Consider the following 17,800-nt stretch of genomic DNA (forward strand, 5'->3'; position numbering starts at 1 on the left):
TTCGAAAATTTCAAAAATATTTTTTAAAAATCTTTTTCTTATTTTTGCATCAAATTTTCGAAAATAACAATAACAATTAATGTTTTGATTCAAAAATTTCAAGTTTTTTACTTGCTTGTTAAGAAAGGTTCAAACTTTGAGTTCTAGAATCATATCTTGTGATTTCTTGTGAATCAAGTCATTAATTGTGATTTTAAAAATCAAATCTTTTTCAAAACTAATTTCAATCACATCTTTTCAAAAATATCTTCTTATCTTATCTTTTTCAAAATTTAAAAAAAATCTCTTCTAACTTCTTATCTCCTTATCTTTTCAAAATTGATTTTCAAAATTTGTTTCAACTAACTAACTAACTTTTTGTTTGTTTCCTATCTTTTTCAAAATCACCTAACTAACTCTCTCTCTCTAATTTTCGAAAATATCCTCCCCCTTTTTCAAAATTTCTTTTTAATTAACTAATTATTTTATTTTTTATTTGAATTTTCAAAAAACTACCAACCTTTTTCAAAAACAATTTTCGAAAATCACTAACTCTTTTTCAAAAATAATTTTCGAAAATTCTCCCTCTCTCATCTCCTTCTATTTATTTATTCATCTACTAACACTCCTCTTCATCTCACATCTCTGCTCTTATCATCAACTTTGTGTTTGGATTATCCATTATTTTCTTCCACTCACACAGGGACCTCTATACTGTGGTATAAAGGATCCCTATTATTATCATTATTATTTTTCTGTGCCCTCTTCTTTGTCATATGAGCAGGAGCAAGGACAAGAACATTCTTGTTGAAGCAGATCCAGAACCTGAAAGGACTCTGAAAAGGAAATTAAGAGAAGCTAAACTACAACAATCCAGAGATAACCTTTCAGAAATTTTCGAACAAGAAGAGGAGATGGCAGCCGAAAATAATAATAATGCAAGGAGGATGCTTGGTGACTTTGCTGCACCTAATTCTAATTTACATGGAAGAAGCATCTCCATCCCCACCATTGGAGCAAACAATTTTGAGCTGAAACCTCAGCTAGTTTCTTTGATGCAGCAGAACTGCAAGTTTCATGGACTTCCATCTGAAGATCCTTTTCAGTTCTTAACTGAATTCTTGCAGATCTGTGATACTGTTAAGACTAATGGAGTAGATCCTGAAGTCTACAGGCTTATGCTTTTCCCATTTGCTGTAAGAGACAGAGCTAGAATCTGGTTGGACTCTCAACCCAGAGACAGCCTGAACTCTTGGGATAAGCTGGTCACGGCTTTCTTAGCCAAGTTCTTTCCTCCTCAAAAGCTGAGCAAGCTTAGAGTGGATGTTCAAACCTTCAGACAGAAAGAAGGTGAATCCCTCTATGAAGCTTGGGAAAGATACAAGCAGCTGACCAAAAAGTGTCCTTCTGACATGCTTTCAGAATGGACCATCCTGGATATATTCTATGATGGTCTGTCTGAGTTATCTAAGATGTCCTTGGATACCTCTGCAGGTGGATCCATTCACCTAAAGAAAACGCCTGTAGAAGCTCAAGAACTCATTGACATGGTTGCTAATAACCAGTTCATGTACACTTCTGAGAGGAATCCTGTGAGTAATGGGACGCCTATGAAGAAGGGAGTTCTTGAAATTGATACTCTGAATGCCATATCGGCTCAAAATAAAATATTGACTCAGCAAGTCAATATGATTTCTCAGAGTCTGAACGGAATGCAAGCAGCATCCAACAGTACTCAAGAGGCATCTTCTGAAGAAGAAGCTTATGATCCTGAAAACCCTGCAATAGCAGAGGTAAATTACTTAGGTGAACCTTATGGAAACACCTATAATCCATCATGGAGAAATCATCCAAATCTCTCATGGAAGGATCAAAAGCCTCAACAAGGCTTTAATAATGGTGGAAGAAACAGGTTTAGAAATAGCAAGCCTTTTCCATCATCCACCCAGCAACAGACAGAGAATTCTGAGCAGAATCCATCTAGCTTAGCAAACTTAGTCTCTGATCTATCTAAGGCCACTGTAAGTTTCATGAATGAAACAAGGTCTTCCATTAGAAATTTGGAAGCACAAGTGGGCCAGCTGAGTAAGAGGATCACTGAAATCCCCCCTAGTACTCTCCCAAGGAATACAGAAGAAAACCCAAAAGGAGAGTGCAAGGCCATTGACATAAGCACCATGGCCGAACCTGTAAGGGAAGGAGAGGACGTGAATCCCAAGGGGGAAGACCCCCTGGGACGTCCAGTGATCAATAAGGAGCTTCCCTCTGAGGAACCTAAGGAATCTGAGACTCATCTAGAGACCATAGAGATTTCATTGAACCTCCTTATACCATTCATGAGCTCTGATGAGTATTCCTCTTCTGAAGAGAATGAGGATGTTACTGAAGAGCAAGCTGCCAAGTTCCTTGGTGCAATCATGAAGCTAAATGCCAAATTATTTGGCACTGATACTTGGGAAGATGAACCTCCCTTGTTCATCAATGAACTAAGTGATTTGGATCAACTGACATTACCTCAGAAGAAACAGGATCCTGGAAAGTTCATAATACCTTGTACCATAGGCACCATGATGTTTAAGGCTCTGTGTGATCTTGGTTCAGGGATAAACCTCAAGCCTCTCTCTGTAATAGAGAAACTGGGAATCTATGGGGTGCAAGCTGCTAAAATCTCATTAGAGATGGCAGATAATTCAAGAAAACAGGCTTATGGACAAGTAGAGGACGTGTTAGTGAAGGTTGAAGGCCTTTACATCCCTACTGATTTCATAGTCCTGGATACTGGAAAGGAAGAGAATGAATCCATCATCTTAGGAAGACCTTTCCTAGCCACAGCAAGAGCTGTGATTGATGTGGACAGAGGAGAATTGATCCTTCAATTAAATAAGGACAACCTTGTGTTTACAACTCAAGGATCTCTCTCTGCATCCATGGAGAGGAAGCAGAAAAAGCTTCTCTCAAAGCAGAGTCAACCAAAGCCCCCACAGTCAAACTCTAAGTTTGGTGTTGGGAGGCCACAACCAAACTCTAAGTTTGGTGTTGGGAAGTCTCAACAAAGCTCTGCACATCTGTGAGGCTCCATGAGAGCCCACTGTCAAGCTATTGCCTTTAAAAAGCGCTTGTTAGGAGGCAACCCAATGTTTATTTATCTAATTTTATTTTTGTTTTTCATGTTTTCTTAGGTTCATGATCATGTGGAGTCACAAAATAAACGAAAAATTTAGAAACAGAATCAAAAACAGCGGAAGAAAAATCACACCCTGGAGGAAGCACCTGTCTGGCGTTCAACGCCAGAACAGAGCATGGTTCTGGCGCTGAACGCCCAAAATGGGCAGTATCTGGGCGCTGAACGCCCAAAATGGGCAGCATCTGGGCGCTGAACGCCAGAATTGCACCCTGGAGAAGAGCTGGCGCTGAACGCCCAGAACAAGCATGGTTCTGGCGTTCAACGCCAGAAATGGGCAACAAATGGGCGTTGAACGCCCAAAATGGGCACCAACCTGGCACTGAACACCCAGAGTTGTGTGCAAGGGAATTTTGCATGCCCAATTTGGTGCAAGGGTGTAAATCCTTGAACACCTCAGGATCTGTGGACCCCACAGGATCCCCACCTACCTCCACTCACTTCTTCTCACCCCTTTTTCACACAATCCCATAAACACTCTTCCCCAAAACCCTTCACCAATCACCTCAATCTCTCTTCCCCATCACCTCTTCACCACTCACATCCATCCACTCTTCCTCATAAACCTACCTCACAAACTCCACCTACCTTCAAAATTCAAAATCAATTCCCCACCCAAACCCACCCTAAATGGCCGAACCTCCACCCCCTCCCATCCCTATATATAACCCTCCATTCTTCCTCATTTTCACACAACACAACCCTCTCTTCTCTTCTTGGCCGAAACACAACCCCTTCTCCCTCTCCTCCATTTCTTCTTCTTCATCATCTATTCTTTCTTCTCTTGCTCGAGGGCGAGCAAAATTCTAAGTTTGGTGTGGTAAAAGCATAAGCTTTTTGCTTTTCCATTACCATTGATGGCACCTAAGACCGGAGAATCCTCTAGAAAAGGAAAAGGGAAGACAAAAGCTTCCACCTCCGAGTCATGGGAGATGGAAAAGTTCATCTCCAAAGCCCATCAAGACCACTTCTATGATGTTGTGGCCAAGAAGAAGGTGATCGCCGAGGTCCCTTTCAAACTCAAAAGAAATGAGTATCCAGAGATCCGACATGAAATTCAAAGAAGAGGTTGGGAAGTTCTAACAAATCCCATCCAACAAGTCGGCATCCTAATGGTTCAAGAGTTCTATGCCAATGCATGGATCACCAAGAACCATGATCAAAGTAAGAACCCGGATCCAAAGAACTATGTTACAATGGTTCGGGGGAAATACTTAGATTTTAGTCCGGAAAATGTGAGGTTGGCATTCAACTTGCCAAACATGGAAGAGAACGCACGCCCCTACACAAGGAGAGTCAACTTTGATCAAAGGTTGGACCAAGTCCTTATGGACATATGTGTGGAAGGAGCTCAATGGAAGATTGACTCCAAAGGTAAGCCGGTTCAACTAAGAAGATTGGACCTCAAGCCTGTGGCTAAAGGATGGTTGGAATTCATCCAATGCTCCATCATCCCCACTAGCAACCAGTCTGAAGTTACTATAGACCGGGCCATCATGATCCATAGCATCATGATTGGAGAAGAGGTGGAAGTTCATGAGATTATACCTCAAGAACTCTACAAGGTGGCTAACAAGTCCTCCACTATGGCAAGGTTAGCCTTTCCTCACCTCATTTGCCACCTATGCAATTCGGCTGGGATTGACATAGAGGGAGATATCCTCATTAAAGAGGACAAGCCCATCACTAAGAAAAAGATGGAGCAAGCAAGAGAGCCCATTCATGGAGCTCAAGAGGCGTATGAAGCTCATCACCATGAGATCCCGGAGATGCCTCAAATGCATTTTCCTCCACAAAACTATTGGGAGCAAATCAATACCTCCCTAGGAGAATTGAGTTCCAATATGGGACAACTAAGGGTGGAACATCAAGAGCACTCCATCATCCTTCATGAAATAAGAGAAGATCAAAAAGCAATGAGGGAGGAGCAACAAAGACAAGGAAGAGACATAGAAGAGCTCAAGGACATCATTGGTTCCTCAAGAAGGAAACGGCACCATCACTAAGGTGGATTCATTCCTTGTTCTTATTTCTTCTGTTTTTCGTTTTCTATGTTAAGTGCTTATCTATGTTTGTGTCTTCATTGCATGATCATTAGTAGTTAGTAACTATGTCTTAAAGTTATGAATGTCCTATGAATCCATCACCTCTCTTAAATGAAAAATGTTTTAATTCAAAAGAACAAGAAGTACATGAGTTTCGAATTTATCCTTGAACTTAGCTTAATTATATTGATGTGGTGACAATGCTTCTTGTCTTCTGAATGTATGCTTGAACAGTGCATATGTCATTTGAAGTTGTTGTTTAAGAATGTTAAATATGTTGGCTCTTGAAAGAATGATGACAAGGAGACATGTTATTTGATAATCTGAAAAATCATAAAAATAATTCTTGAAGCAAGAAAAAGCAGCAAAGAACAAAGCTTACAAAAAAAATAGGCAAAAAAAAATAGAAAGAAAAAGAAAAAGTAAGCAGAAAAAGCCAAAAGCTCTTAAAACCAAGAGGCAAGAGCAAAAAGCCAATAACCCTTAAAACCAAAAGGCAAGGGCAAATAAAAGGATCCCAAGGCTTTGAGCATCAGTGGATAGGAGGGCCTAAAGGAATAAAATCCTGGTCTAAGCGGCTAAACCGAGCTGTCCCTAACCATGTGCTTGTGGCGTGTAGGTGTCAAGTGAAAACTTGAGACTGAGCGGTTAAAGTCAAGGTCCAAAGCAAAAAAAAAGAGTGTGCTTAAGAACCCTGGACACCTCTAATTGGGGACTTTAGCAAAGCTGAGTCACAATCTGAAAAAGGTTCACCCAATTATGTGTCTGTGGCATTTATGTATCCGGTGGTAATACTGGAAAACAAAGTGCTTAGGGCCACGGCCAAGACTCATAAGGTAGCTGTGTTCAAGAATCATCATACTGAACTAGGAGAATCAATAACACTATCTGAACTCTGAGTTCCTATAGATGCCAATCATTCTGAACTTCAATGGATGAAGTGAGATGCCAGAACTATTCAAGAGGCAAAAAGCTATAAGTCCCACTCATTTGATTGGAGCTATGTTTCATTAATAGTTTGGAATTCATAGTATATTCTCTTCTTTTTATCCTATTTGATTTTCAGTTGCTTGGGGACAAGCAACAATTTAAGTTTGGTGTTGTGATGAGCGGATAATTTATACGCTTTTTGGCATTGTTTTTAGTATGTTTTTAGTAGGATCTAGTTACTTTTAGGGATGTTTTCATTAGTTTTTATGTTAAATTCACATTTCTGGACTTTAATATGAGTTTGTGTGTTTTTCTGTGATTTCAGGTATTTTCTGGCTGAAATTGAGGGACTTGAGCAAAAATCAGATTCAGAGGTTGAAGAAGGACTGCTGATGCTGTTGGATTCTGACCTCCCTGCACTCAAAGTGGATTTTCTGGAGCTACAGAACTCGAAATGGCGCGCTTCCAATTGCGTTGGAAAGTAGACATCCAGGGATTTTTCGCAATGTATAATAGTCCATACTTTGCCCAAGTTTAGACGACGCAAACTGGCGTTCAACGCCAGCTCTCTGCCCAATTATGGCGTCCAGCGCCAGAAACAAGTTGCAAAGTGGAGTTCAACGCCCAACATGGCACAAAAGCTGGCGTTCAACTCCAGAAAGAGCCTCTGCACGTGTAACATTCAAGCTCAGCCCAAGCACACACCAAGTGGGCCCCGGAAGTGGATTTATGCATCAATTACTTACTTCTGTAAACCCTAGTGGCTAGTTTATTATAAATAGGACTTTTTACTATTGTATTAGACATCTTTGGATCCTGGATTATATTTTTGATCTAGTGATCACGTTTTGGGGGCTGGCCATCTCGGCCATGCCTGGATCTTTCACTTATGTAATTTTAACGGTAGAGTTTCTACACTCCATAGATTAAGGTGTGGAGCTCTTCTGTTCCTCAAAGATTAATGCAAAGTACTACTGTTTTCTATTCAATTCATCTTATTCCGCTTCTAAGATATTCATTCGCACTTCAACCTGAATGTGATGAACGTGACAATCATCATCATTCCCTATGAACGCGTGCCTGACAACCACTTCCGTTCTATATTAGATTGAATGAGTATCTCTTAGATCTCTTAATCAGAATCTTTGTGGTGTAAGCTAGAATGATGGCGGCATTCAAGAGAATCCGGAAAGTCTAAACCTTGTCTGTGGTATTCCGAGTAGGATTCAATGATTGAATGACTGTGACGAGCTTCAAACTCGCGATTGCTGGGCGTAGTGACAGACGCAAAAGGATAGTAAATCTTATTCCAGCATGATCGAGAACCGACAGATGAATAGTCGTGCCGTGACAGGGTGCGTTGACCATTTTCACTGAGAGGATAGGATGTAACCATTGACAAGGGTGATGCCTCCAGACGATTAGCCGTGCCGTGACAGGGCATTTGGATCATTTTCCCGAGAGAAGACCGAAAGTAGCCATTGACAATGGTGATGCATTACATAAAGCCAGCCATGGAAAGGAGTAAGACTTATTGGATGAAGATAGCAGGAAAGCAGAGGTTCAGAGGAACGAAAGCATCTCTATTCGCTTATCTGAAATTCTCACCAATGATTTACATAAGTATTTCTATTTTATTAATTATTTTCGAAAACCCCATTACTATTTTATATTCGCCTGACTGAGATTTACAAGGTGACCATAGCTTGCTTCATACCAACAATCTCCGTGGGATTCGACCCTTACTCACGTAAGGTATTACTTGGACGACCCAGTGCACTTGCTGGTTAGTTGTGCGAAGTTGTGAACCATGGTATTGGCATCATGTTTTTGGCGCCATTACCAGGGAAAGAAAGAGCAATGAATTTTACATAATCAAAGTGTAATCACAATTTCTGCGCACCACTCTTCCTTGAAACAAGCTTTTCATTTTCTTATTAGCTTCCCTTTTGGGTGCTTTGCCCCATGAGTTGATAACAAAGCTACGACTTCTAAATGCTTTATTTTCAAGTATTACCACTTGATACATAAGCACCACAAGCATTTAATTAGAGGACTTCATTAAGCTCATTTGTTTCTTTTCTTGATTCTCTAATCATTGATGCTCATAGCCTTAAGTTTTGAGGGAGTGCTTTTGCACTTTGAGCCTAGCCTTGACTCTAAGTATTTTGTTTTCAAGCTTTTTGCTTGATACATAAACACCACAAGTACTTAACAATGGAATTGTCATTGGTACTCAGAGCCTTCAACTTTCTCATTCTTTCCCTTTTGCTTTTCTTGCCTTAATTTGCAATTGCTTCTTCAAGGTTTTCATGATTTCAAAATATTTCACAAAATGTTCTAGATGAAAACTTCAATTACACAAAATCCAATGCAATTGAGCAACAATTAACCATACTAGCCTTCCAATACTTGTATGCACATGCTAAGTTCTTCTTTAAGTCCTTGTTTGTTTATGATCATGATGCTTTATTGCTTTTGAACTCACAAAATTCAAGATGGTAGTGATAATGTCACAACAACATGTTGCAAATCAAAATTTAGGCTATGCTTATTCATACCACACATGCATACAGAGAAGATAAAGACAATGATGCAATTTAAAGTGCTGGAAACAAATGAGAGGAAGAGGAACTTTACAACCTTGTAATTCATCTTCTCTATTGTTGTCATTTTCTTCCCATTCTTTCCCTTCCTCTACCAACTTCAGAATGCTTGCTCATCCTCGAGCAACAATTAGAACAATAGCTATGGGGCTAAGATGGATCATGAATGTCTTACACAATGAAATGTTAGCAATACATGTGTTTTAAGGAAGCAAAATTAAGGATAACAATCAAGGCACAAGAGATAGAGACATTGTGATTGCAAACATAAGAGGGTGTGCATGATACATGACATAAAAGATAAGTGGCACACCAAACTTAGTGTGACACTCTCACTTGGAATTGATGCAAGTATCGAGTAAAGATCGAAAGCAAATTTTGTTGCATAACAACACCAAACTTAGAATGCAATCATATGTCAATTTATTTGAATTAAAACTAAGCAAATGAAATTGTTATTTGTTAAGTACAATCACCAAGCCAAGAATCTGTCATGAATAAGGATCTCTTGGTGATGTATTAACAAAAACAGTTAATAAAAGAAAGCATTAGAAACAGGGAAATGACTAAAATAAAGAGAAAACTAAAATCGTCCAACTAAAAAGAAAAATAACACTGCAAAGGGCACTATGATTATGCAGACAAGTGGTGTTGCTGAATGAATTGCATAGAAAATAAGTGACACACTAAACTTAGAATCTTAGTGTGACACTTTCATTTTTAATTTGATGCAATCATCCAGAAAGATTGAAAACAAATTGTTGCAAGGCAACACCAAACTTAGAATGTAATCATATGCCAATTTATTGAATTTTAAACAAAGCAGGCAGAGAAAATAACAAAGCAAGGAAATGAAATGTTACCTACGGTTGACATGTTCTTCACTTTCTTCCTCTCCTTCCAGTTTGTTAAGAGGAATGACCTCAAGGGGGGAGAAGATTCAGCTATTGTCCCCTGTCTTGGTTTCTCCTCAGCAAGCTTCCTTTTGTTAATGGCTTGATTGAGCTTGCTTGCTGGATCAGGGACAGGATTGGTGTTCTTATTAGTTGCCTTCACTCCTTTGGATTCAAGACTTGGTTGCTGTGTGATTATTGGAGTTTTATCTTCATCCATAGCCTTTTGAATTGGTGGTTCCATGAGCCCTTCCTCTATGTACTTCTCTACTTCACTTGAGTGTGAATTCTCTTGATTGACTTTCTCACTTTCTTGTTCTTCCACTTCCTCTTTTGCACCCAACATTTGACTTAATAGCACTTTCATGGAGGAGGTTTATTGTTCTTCTCAAGATTTCTTCATCTCCTCTTCATATCTTTCAATCACAGATCCAAGTGTTGAGAGTCTTTGGTTCAGGGAAGTTTGTGAGGGTTGTGAGTTTTCATGCTCTCTTGTCATCTCAAGTGCAGTTTCATTTTCAACCACCTCATTCTTCACTGAAAATTTGCTTGACATCAGGGCCTCTTCTTCTTGCTCTTCCACTTCCTCCTTCACACTTAACATTTGGTTTACCAGCACTTCCATATTTTTGAAGGAGTTCTCTTGGTCATTCCAGGATCTCTGTGCTTCCCCTTCATATCTTTCAAGCATGGGTTTCAAGCCTTGAGAGGCTTTGGTTTATGGAAGTTTGTATGGACTGTGAGTTTTAGAAGAGATTTTGTGTCACGGGATAGTTAAGTGATGAAAAATTTTCAGATGAAAAACTGGGAGGTGAGGTTTGAAAGCTTTCCATGAATGAATTGAAGGTTTGCTCAAGTGATGATAGTTCTTGATAAGTGGAGTATGAATTGTCAAATGTTTTCTGATTTTGATTCTCCCAAGCACAACTTAAATCATTGCCGAATTCATCACAGTATGAATCATTTTGTTGCCTTGGGGGACAATCTTGCATGAACTCATTGAATGTATACTCCAGTGATGATGTTTCTTGATGAGTGGAATATGAATCATTGAAATTCCCTTTCCAGCCACGATTTGTGTAACTGTCATCACAGTATGAGTCACTTTGTGGCTCTGGGAGGGCATTTATTGCACTTGATTGTTTACATTCTTGTTGATAAGCCCAAACACCATGAGGATAATGACATAGATCATTTTGTGGTTCTGGATCATATCTCATGTGAATTGCTTCATCATCTATCATTTCTTGGTGATACTCACAACCACCATTAGAATAATGACTTGAATCATTTTGTGGTGGTGGGAAATATCCTATATGATTCTCTTGCTCATCTTGTGGTTCTGAGACATATCTCCATGGATTGAAGTGCTCAGGATCTGTAATTTGTTGGTGATATCCCCAGCCATCATTAGAAATTGGTGATGGTGGGTAATATCCCATAAAATTTGTTTGATCATAAGATGAGTTGAACTCGATTTGAATTTTGTAAAACACAACACCAATGAAGATTGAAATTCATGTCTCAGAGAAGAATTTCTTAGTAAGGCAATAACTCAAACACCTTGGTGTCACTTTAAAGTAGAAAACAAAAACAAAGAAAATGCTTAATCTAGCATTCTCACCCACTTAATCATTGTTGATCTAAATCAATCCTCGGCAACGGCGCCAAAAACTTGATGGGTGGAAAATCAGATTTCCACACAAAACTTACTGGCAAGTGTACCGGGTCGCATCAAGTAGTAAAACTCACTTAGAGTGAGGTCGATCCCACAGGGATTGATGGATCAAGCCACTTTAGTGAGTGATTAGTCTAGTCAAGCTAACAACGGTGAATTGAATGAAACGTAGCCAACAGAAGGGAAATTGACTGAAAATTTGTAAATTACAGAAAGTAAAGTGGACAGAAGCTTAAATTGGCAGAAGCTTAAAGGGCAAGAAAAGTAAATTGCATCAAATGTAAAGGGGGCTGGGTGCTAGAAATTTAAGAAAGCAGTAAAGCAAGCAATTGAAGAGATCTTGAGAATAAGTGACTGGGAATTTAAATTGCAGGAAGAGTAAATTCAAATCACAGCAAGAATTGTAAAATGCAGAATGTAAATGTGCAGAAGAGTAAATCAAGATCAAGAAGACTTAGATCTGAAATCTCAAAGAGAAATTAACAATTTCAAAGAAATAGCAAAAAAGAAAGAAGGCCAAGAGCTCAATTGCTCTCTCGATCAAAACAGAAAGGAAATTGCAGAGGAAGAAATTGTAGCAAAAGGTTGCAGAAACTGAAATTTTATAAATCCAATATTGAAAAATAAAAGTGCAGAAAATTCAAAGTATTTTAAGAAGAGATGCCTTCTATTCTAATCCTAATCCTACTCCTATTGCTCTCTAGCAGAGCTAGCCTTCTTAATGAAATGAAATAGATGCCTTTTTATAGGCTTTACAAAAATGAAAAATGAAATTGAAATTGAAATCAAATTACAAATTAAATGAAATTCCTAATCTAGCTTGTTCTTGTGCCTTTGAGTGATGATATGGCCTTTGCTTGCTATGGATTTGAATGAGAGTGGATCCGAATACAATTGGTGACTTGGGTCTGTGAGGAATTGGATCCAAGATGGCACTTGATGACATGGGTCAGGAGTGGGTTGGTGACACTCCCAGGGGAGCGCTCAGTTTACTTTAGTGAACGCCCAGTTCACTTTCTTGGTGTGCCACTTTGGTGGGCATTTGGTGCCTAGCGTTCACTTAGTGAACGTCACGCTCCCTTAGTGAGCGCTATTCCTTAGGCGCTTGGTTCCTTTGTTGTGCGCTACCTTCAGGGCCAGCACTCCCTCTTCGAGCCTTAGCGTTGCCTTTAGTGAGCGCTGCTTCCTTTGTTTCCTTGGGCCTCCCCTATGCCCGAAAATGCTCAATTGATTGAGCGTAGCGTTCACTTTAATGAACTCTTGCTCCTTATGTACCCTCAATGCGCATCTTGCTTCCACTTGAGTTTCACGCAAAAGGTGAAACAAGTGAGCGTGGCGCTCATTGTTTAATGAACGCTAGGCTTTATTAGTAATGTCGTTCATTCATTAATAATGCCAATTTAATAATGCATGGTTCATGATGGCATTAAATGTATGCATGCTTTAATTAGTGAGCGTGCAACGTTCCTTCATTTCATTCATTCTTTAATTGGCATTAGTAATTAAGTTCCATGCATGCTTTCATTTATTTCATTGCATTATTGATTGAATGTTTATGCATGCATGCTTTTATTGGTTTTAATAATAATGCCAATGCATTAACGTTGCTTTCATTCAATTTAAATGCATGCATGCTTTATTAATTTCATGATGCATGCATAAGGCATTAATGCATGCCATGGCTTCATGGTCATGGGCTATGCTTTAAAAAGCGTGGCCTAAGGTTTTAAAGCGTGCTCAATCTTCAAAGCGTGCCCAAAATTTCTCTTTTCTTCTTTTTAGCTTATTTTGTGCTTTTTTTGCTTCTTTTTCTTCTTATTTCCTACAAAATTTTTAAAATCAAAAGATCAAAAAAATATACCATTTAAGTACAAAAGAATGCAATATTTAAGCACTAATCATCAATTTCTTGTATGAAAAAGCATAGAAAAACATGACATGATGACATGTCATCACCATGTCATCGAGTCCTCGCCTAAAATGTGCAGTAGGCCTCTGTATGTATCTTGTATGCCGGCGCCAATGATTCCACCTAAACAAAATTAAAGCAATTGAAATAAGAGCAACAACAGCAACAATAATAATATTAATAATAAGAACAATAACAATAACAATAATAATAATAATAATAATAATAATAATAATAATAATAATAATAATAATAATAATAATAATAACAGTTAAAAAGAATACCGTTGTGCAAGTGGAACCCAACATCGACGAGCTGATCGTGGGGAATAGGCGCCAGGAACGGCATACGCTCCCACGCCTAGACAAATAGTAGTATGAGTGGCCCATCCATCTCTTTACAATTGAATCGGGATGCACAACACAACGATCTGTATAAGTGTGCCAGACTGGCTGCGCCCCAACTGTATATTAAAATCCAGTGGAAATCCCGAAGTAGAGGCAAAAACTTCGAGTTCAATGAAGTGGTCGACTTATTCGGAATCACAACCGTTCCGAACATGTAGAAAATGTGAGCTCAGACGTACCACTCAACAGACTCCTGCGTGTCACACGGCTCAGTGTCTCTGCACCGCCAGACGCATGCCAGATTAACCTTACCCAATACATGATCTTGTGGACCAGGCTCCCGACTGAAGCACGCGATGCAGTTCTCCACCAAAAACTGGTGACTGCTGTCTGATCTACCCGTAACGGGATCCCCATTAACCGGGAGGCCAAGAATATATGTCACATCTTCCAATGTCACTGTCACTTTACCAACTAGAAGATGAAATATGTGGGTTTCCAGCCTCCATTTCGCCAAGGCACTCAGGAGTGCCGAATGACCTCTCATTTCGCCTACTCGCGAAACGTGTTAAAATCCAGTAAATACTAGTGACGCTGCAGCTACCTAGTTAAAGGTCTCTGGTAGATCTAGTTTTCTGGATAACTAATTCCTAATAACCTGCAAAAAGAAATATAATAATTATGATAATCACAACAACATTACTCATGATAGTAATTATTATAACAAGGTTACTAATAATACTAATAAGTAATAACAATAATAATAATAATAATAATAATAATAATAATAATAATAATAATAATAATAATAATAATAATAATAATAATAATAAAAATGACGTTACTGATGCCAGGGCACTTGGCTAGTTTTACTAGCCTTTTATTTATGAATTTCAGGTAGTTTCATGTATTTTTTTAGGCAATAAGCAAGCATTTGAGTGGATATGCACTTATATCTTGATTCAAGCAAACATTGTGAATTTTACATGATTTCAAGGGAATAATGCATGAATTAAATGATAAAATAGATGATGCATAATCTCATGATCTAAGGCAGGGCTTTGATGCACTTTGTTTGTTTGATTTCAGGAAAAAAGAAGCAGAGAAAAGCCACGTTAGTGATAAAGTTAACACCACTAACGTCTTCGAAGGATATTGTAGCCCATGTTAGTAGCCACGTTAGTGCCACTAACGTGGAAACTAACGTGGAAGAAAAGAGAAGCTCTAACGTTAGTCGTAAAGTTAACACCACTAACATTAGAAAGGCCAACATAAGCCCACGTTAGTGGCCACGTTAGTGCCACTAATGTGGGCATTAACATGGAGCATAAAGGGGAGCCAACGTTAGTGACACTAGCTTTGTCACTAACGTTGGAAATGGCCTAAGATACCCCCGTTAGTAGCCACATTAATGCCACTAACGTGGGTATTAACGTGGAGCAAGGAGAGAAAAGCCAACGTTAGTGACACTAACTTTTCACTAACGTTGGAATTGGCCAAGAAGCCTACGTTAGTGCCACTAACGTAGGCACTAACATAGAAGGGGAAGAGGTTTGCAATGTTAGTGACAAAGTTAGTGTCACTAATGTCTTCGAGTCATAGTACACCCACGTTAATGGTCATGTTGGCACCACTAACGTGGGCCATTAACGTGGAAGAAAGAATGGTTGTAGCGTTAATGGTAAAGTTAATACCATTAACGTTATCAAAGGTTAGAAAATGCTACATTACTTGTCAAGTTAGTGCCACTAACATTGGGGTTAACGTAGCTCAAGAGGGTTGGGACGTTAGTGACAAAGTTAGTGTCACTAACGTCTTCGAACCAGAATATACACTTAACGTTAACCACACTAACGCCTTGACTAACGTGAATCATACTTGACTCAACTTCTTTCATGCATGCTGAGCTAAGCCCATTGAGATTGTAACTGCTTCAACTATGCTTAAAGGCCCACATCCAGAGACTTGCAGACTCAACTTAAGATCAGAGAAGTAGTATATATAGGGGTAGTTTTGAACTAGGAAAGAGATTGGGACCTGGGGATCCAAGATTGTAAACACTCTGTATTTTACTTTCTCTGAAATTCAGTTTTAGATTCAATGCACTTTCCATTTCTAATTTCCATTTCTAAAGCTGTGAACAGCTAAACCCCTCTTCATTGGGTTAGGGAGCTCTGTTGTCATTCAATGGATCAATAATAGTTTTCACTCTTCTTCCTCTTTCTTTTCTCTTGATTCTCTTGAAAGCTTTTGATCTTCATACTAATGGATAATTGTCTTGGAGGAGAAATTATTCATACTTGGATTTCTTCGGACCCTTGGAAGAGGAATGAGGAAATCATGCTAGAAATGCTTTCTCATGTTGGACTGGGTTGGGGTTTGGATGGATATGGTGACATATAATCCTACCAACACTTTGATCTAGGAAAGCATGTGGTATAATCAGTGATCGTACTTCATCTCTTCCCATAAGCAATTAGATCAAGGAATTAGGCAATTGTTCAAGCTTAGAGAGATTGGATTGCCAAGGAATTGGGATCCAATCACTTAAGATTGCCAAGAGATCAATGAATACATTGATTAAGGAAGAGATGAGAATGAACTTGATCCGGAGAATTGCAATATCTCCTAAGCCCAATGAGCTTCCCCACTTCTGATCTTACCCATTCTTTAATTTCTGTTGTTTACTTTGATGTTCATCATCCCTATTCCCATTTAAGTTTCTGCAATTTAAGTTTCTACACTTACATTCTGCCATTTAATTTCAGCTATTTACATTTTGTATCATTTACATTTCCCGCTATTTAGTTTTTGCAATTCTCAATCTAATTTGTGCTTAGTTCAACTAGAATACTCCTCTAATTAAAGTTGCTCAACCAATCAATCCCTGTGGGATTCGACCTCACTCTATTGTGAGTTTTTACTTGACGACAATTCGGTATACTTGCCGAGGATAATTTTGTAGAGATACAGGATTCTTAGTATCAAGTTTATGGCACCGTTGCTAGGGATTGATTTTACATTGACAATGATTAAATTAGAGGATAACTAGATTGAGCAATTTTTTTTCCTTTGTTAAATTGTTTCGTTTCTGTTATTTTACTTTTAGTCTCAGCACTTACTTTTATTTTATTGCTTATCAGTTACTCATGATAACAATAATAAAAAAATTATTAAACATTCTTCTTTATTTGAATTAACTATACAGTATTGTATTATTATTATCATAACAGTTAATAATAAATTATTAAGAATTAATAAAAAATTGTTAAACAATTCTTTATTTTAATTTATTACACAGAATTGTTAATCACATAAAAATTAATTCTAAATTATTAAAAAATAATAAAAATTTTCTACACAATATTATTTATTATAATTTATTACACAGTACGGTTATTATCATAAAAATTAATAATAAGTTAATAAAAAATTATTAAAAACTAATAAAAAATATAAAATAGTATTATTTATTATTAAATAATAATAATTTATTATTATTATCTTCTACAGTATTTTACAAAATTAACAATATAATAATTATCATAATATTTTTTTTCCCAAGACTTAATCTTAATACTAATAATAACAATAACAATGTCATTAATAATAATAATAATAATAATAATAATAATAATAATAAAATTTCTAGTTGAAAGTTAAAACACAAATACATAAAGTATAAATAAATATATTTATTTAGTAATTATAAAATTAAAAAAAATGTACCCATTGAGGATGATCCAGATATTCAATAATGGGTTTTTTTAGTTTGGTAAAATTACAAACTATTTTTCCTTCCTTCATAGTATACTTCTTCTTCTCCCACACTTGCTTCTTCAGTTTTATCACTCTTGCTTCCTCATTCTCGTTTCACTCTTCTTCGGTAAGATTTTTTCACTCTTGCTTCCCCTATTTGCGTTTTGATTTTGACTTCTATAAACCGATTTCATTACCTTCCATGACACATGTCGCGCATGCAGCTAGGAAAACTACCAACGCAACCTGTGCTTTGTTCTGCACGGTTGACAAACGCACATGTGTTTTGCCTTCTCCAATGCTAGTGATGAGCGGATAATTTATACGCTTTTTGGCATTATTTTTAGTATGTTTTTAGTAGAATCTAGTTACTTTTAGGGATGTTTTTATTCGTTTTTATGTTAAATTCACATTTCTGGACTTTACTATGAGTTTGTGTGTTTTTCTGTGATTTCAGGTATTTTCTGGCTGAA

The 17,800-nt window shown here is 37.8% G+C and overlaps 1 non-coding gene across 1 annotated transcript; it reads right to left on the minus strand.

Moving 5' to 3' along the window:
- Positions 1 to 1,289: 1,289 nt before the first annotated feature.
- LOC112768154 (small nucleolar RNA R71) lies at positions 1,290 to 1,397 on the minus strand. Its single transcript, XR_003185592.1, has one exon. It is a non-coding gene; the product is annotated as a small nucleolar RNA R71 (small nucleolar RNA).
- Between the last annotated feature and the right edge of the window lie 16,403 nt (positions 1,398 to 17,800).

Source organism: Arachis hypogaea, chromosome 17 (genome assembly GCF_003086295.3).
Source record: "Arachis hypogaea cultivar Tifrunner chromosome 17, arahy.Tifrunner.gnm2.J5K5, whole genome shotgun sequence".
Classification (NCBI taxonomy): Eukaryota; Viridiplantae; Streptophyta; class Magnoliopsida; order Fabales; family Fabaceae; genus Arachis; species Arachis hypogaea.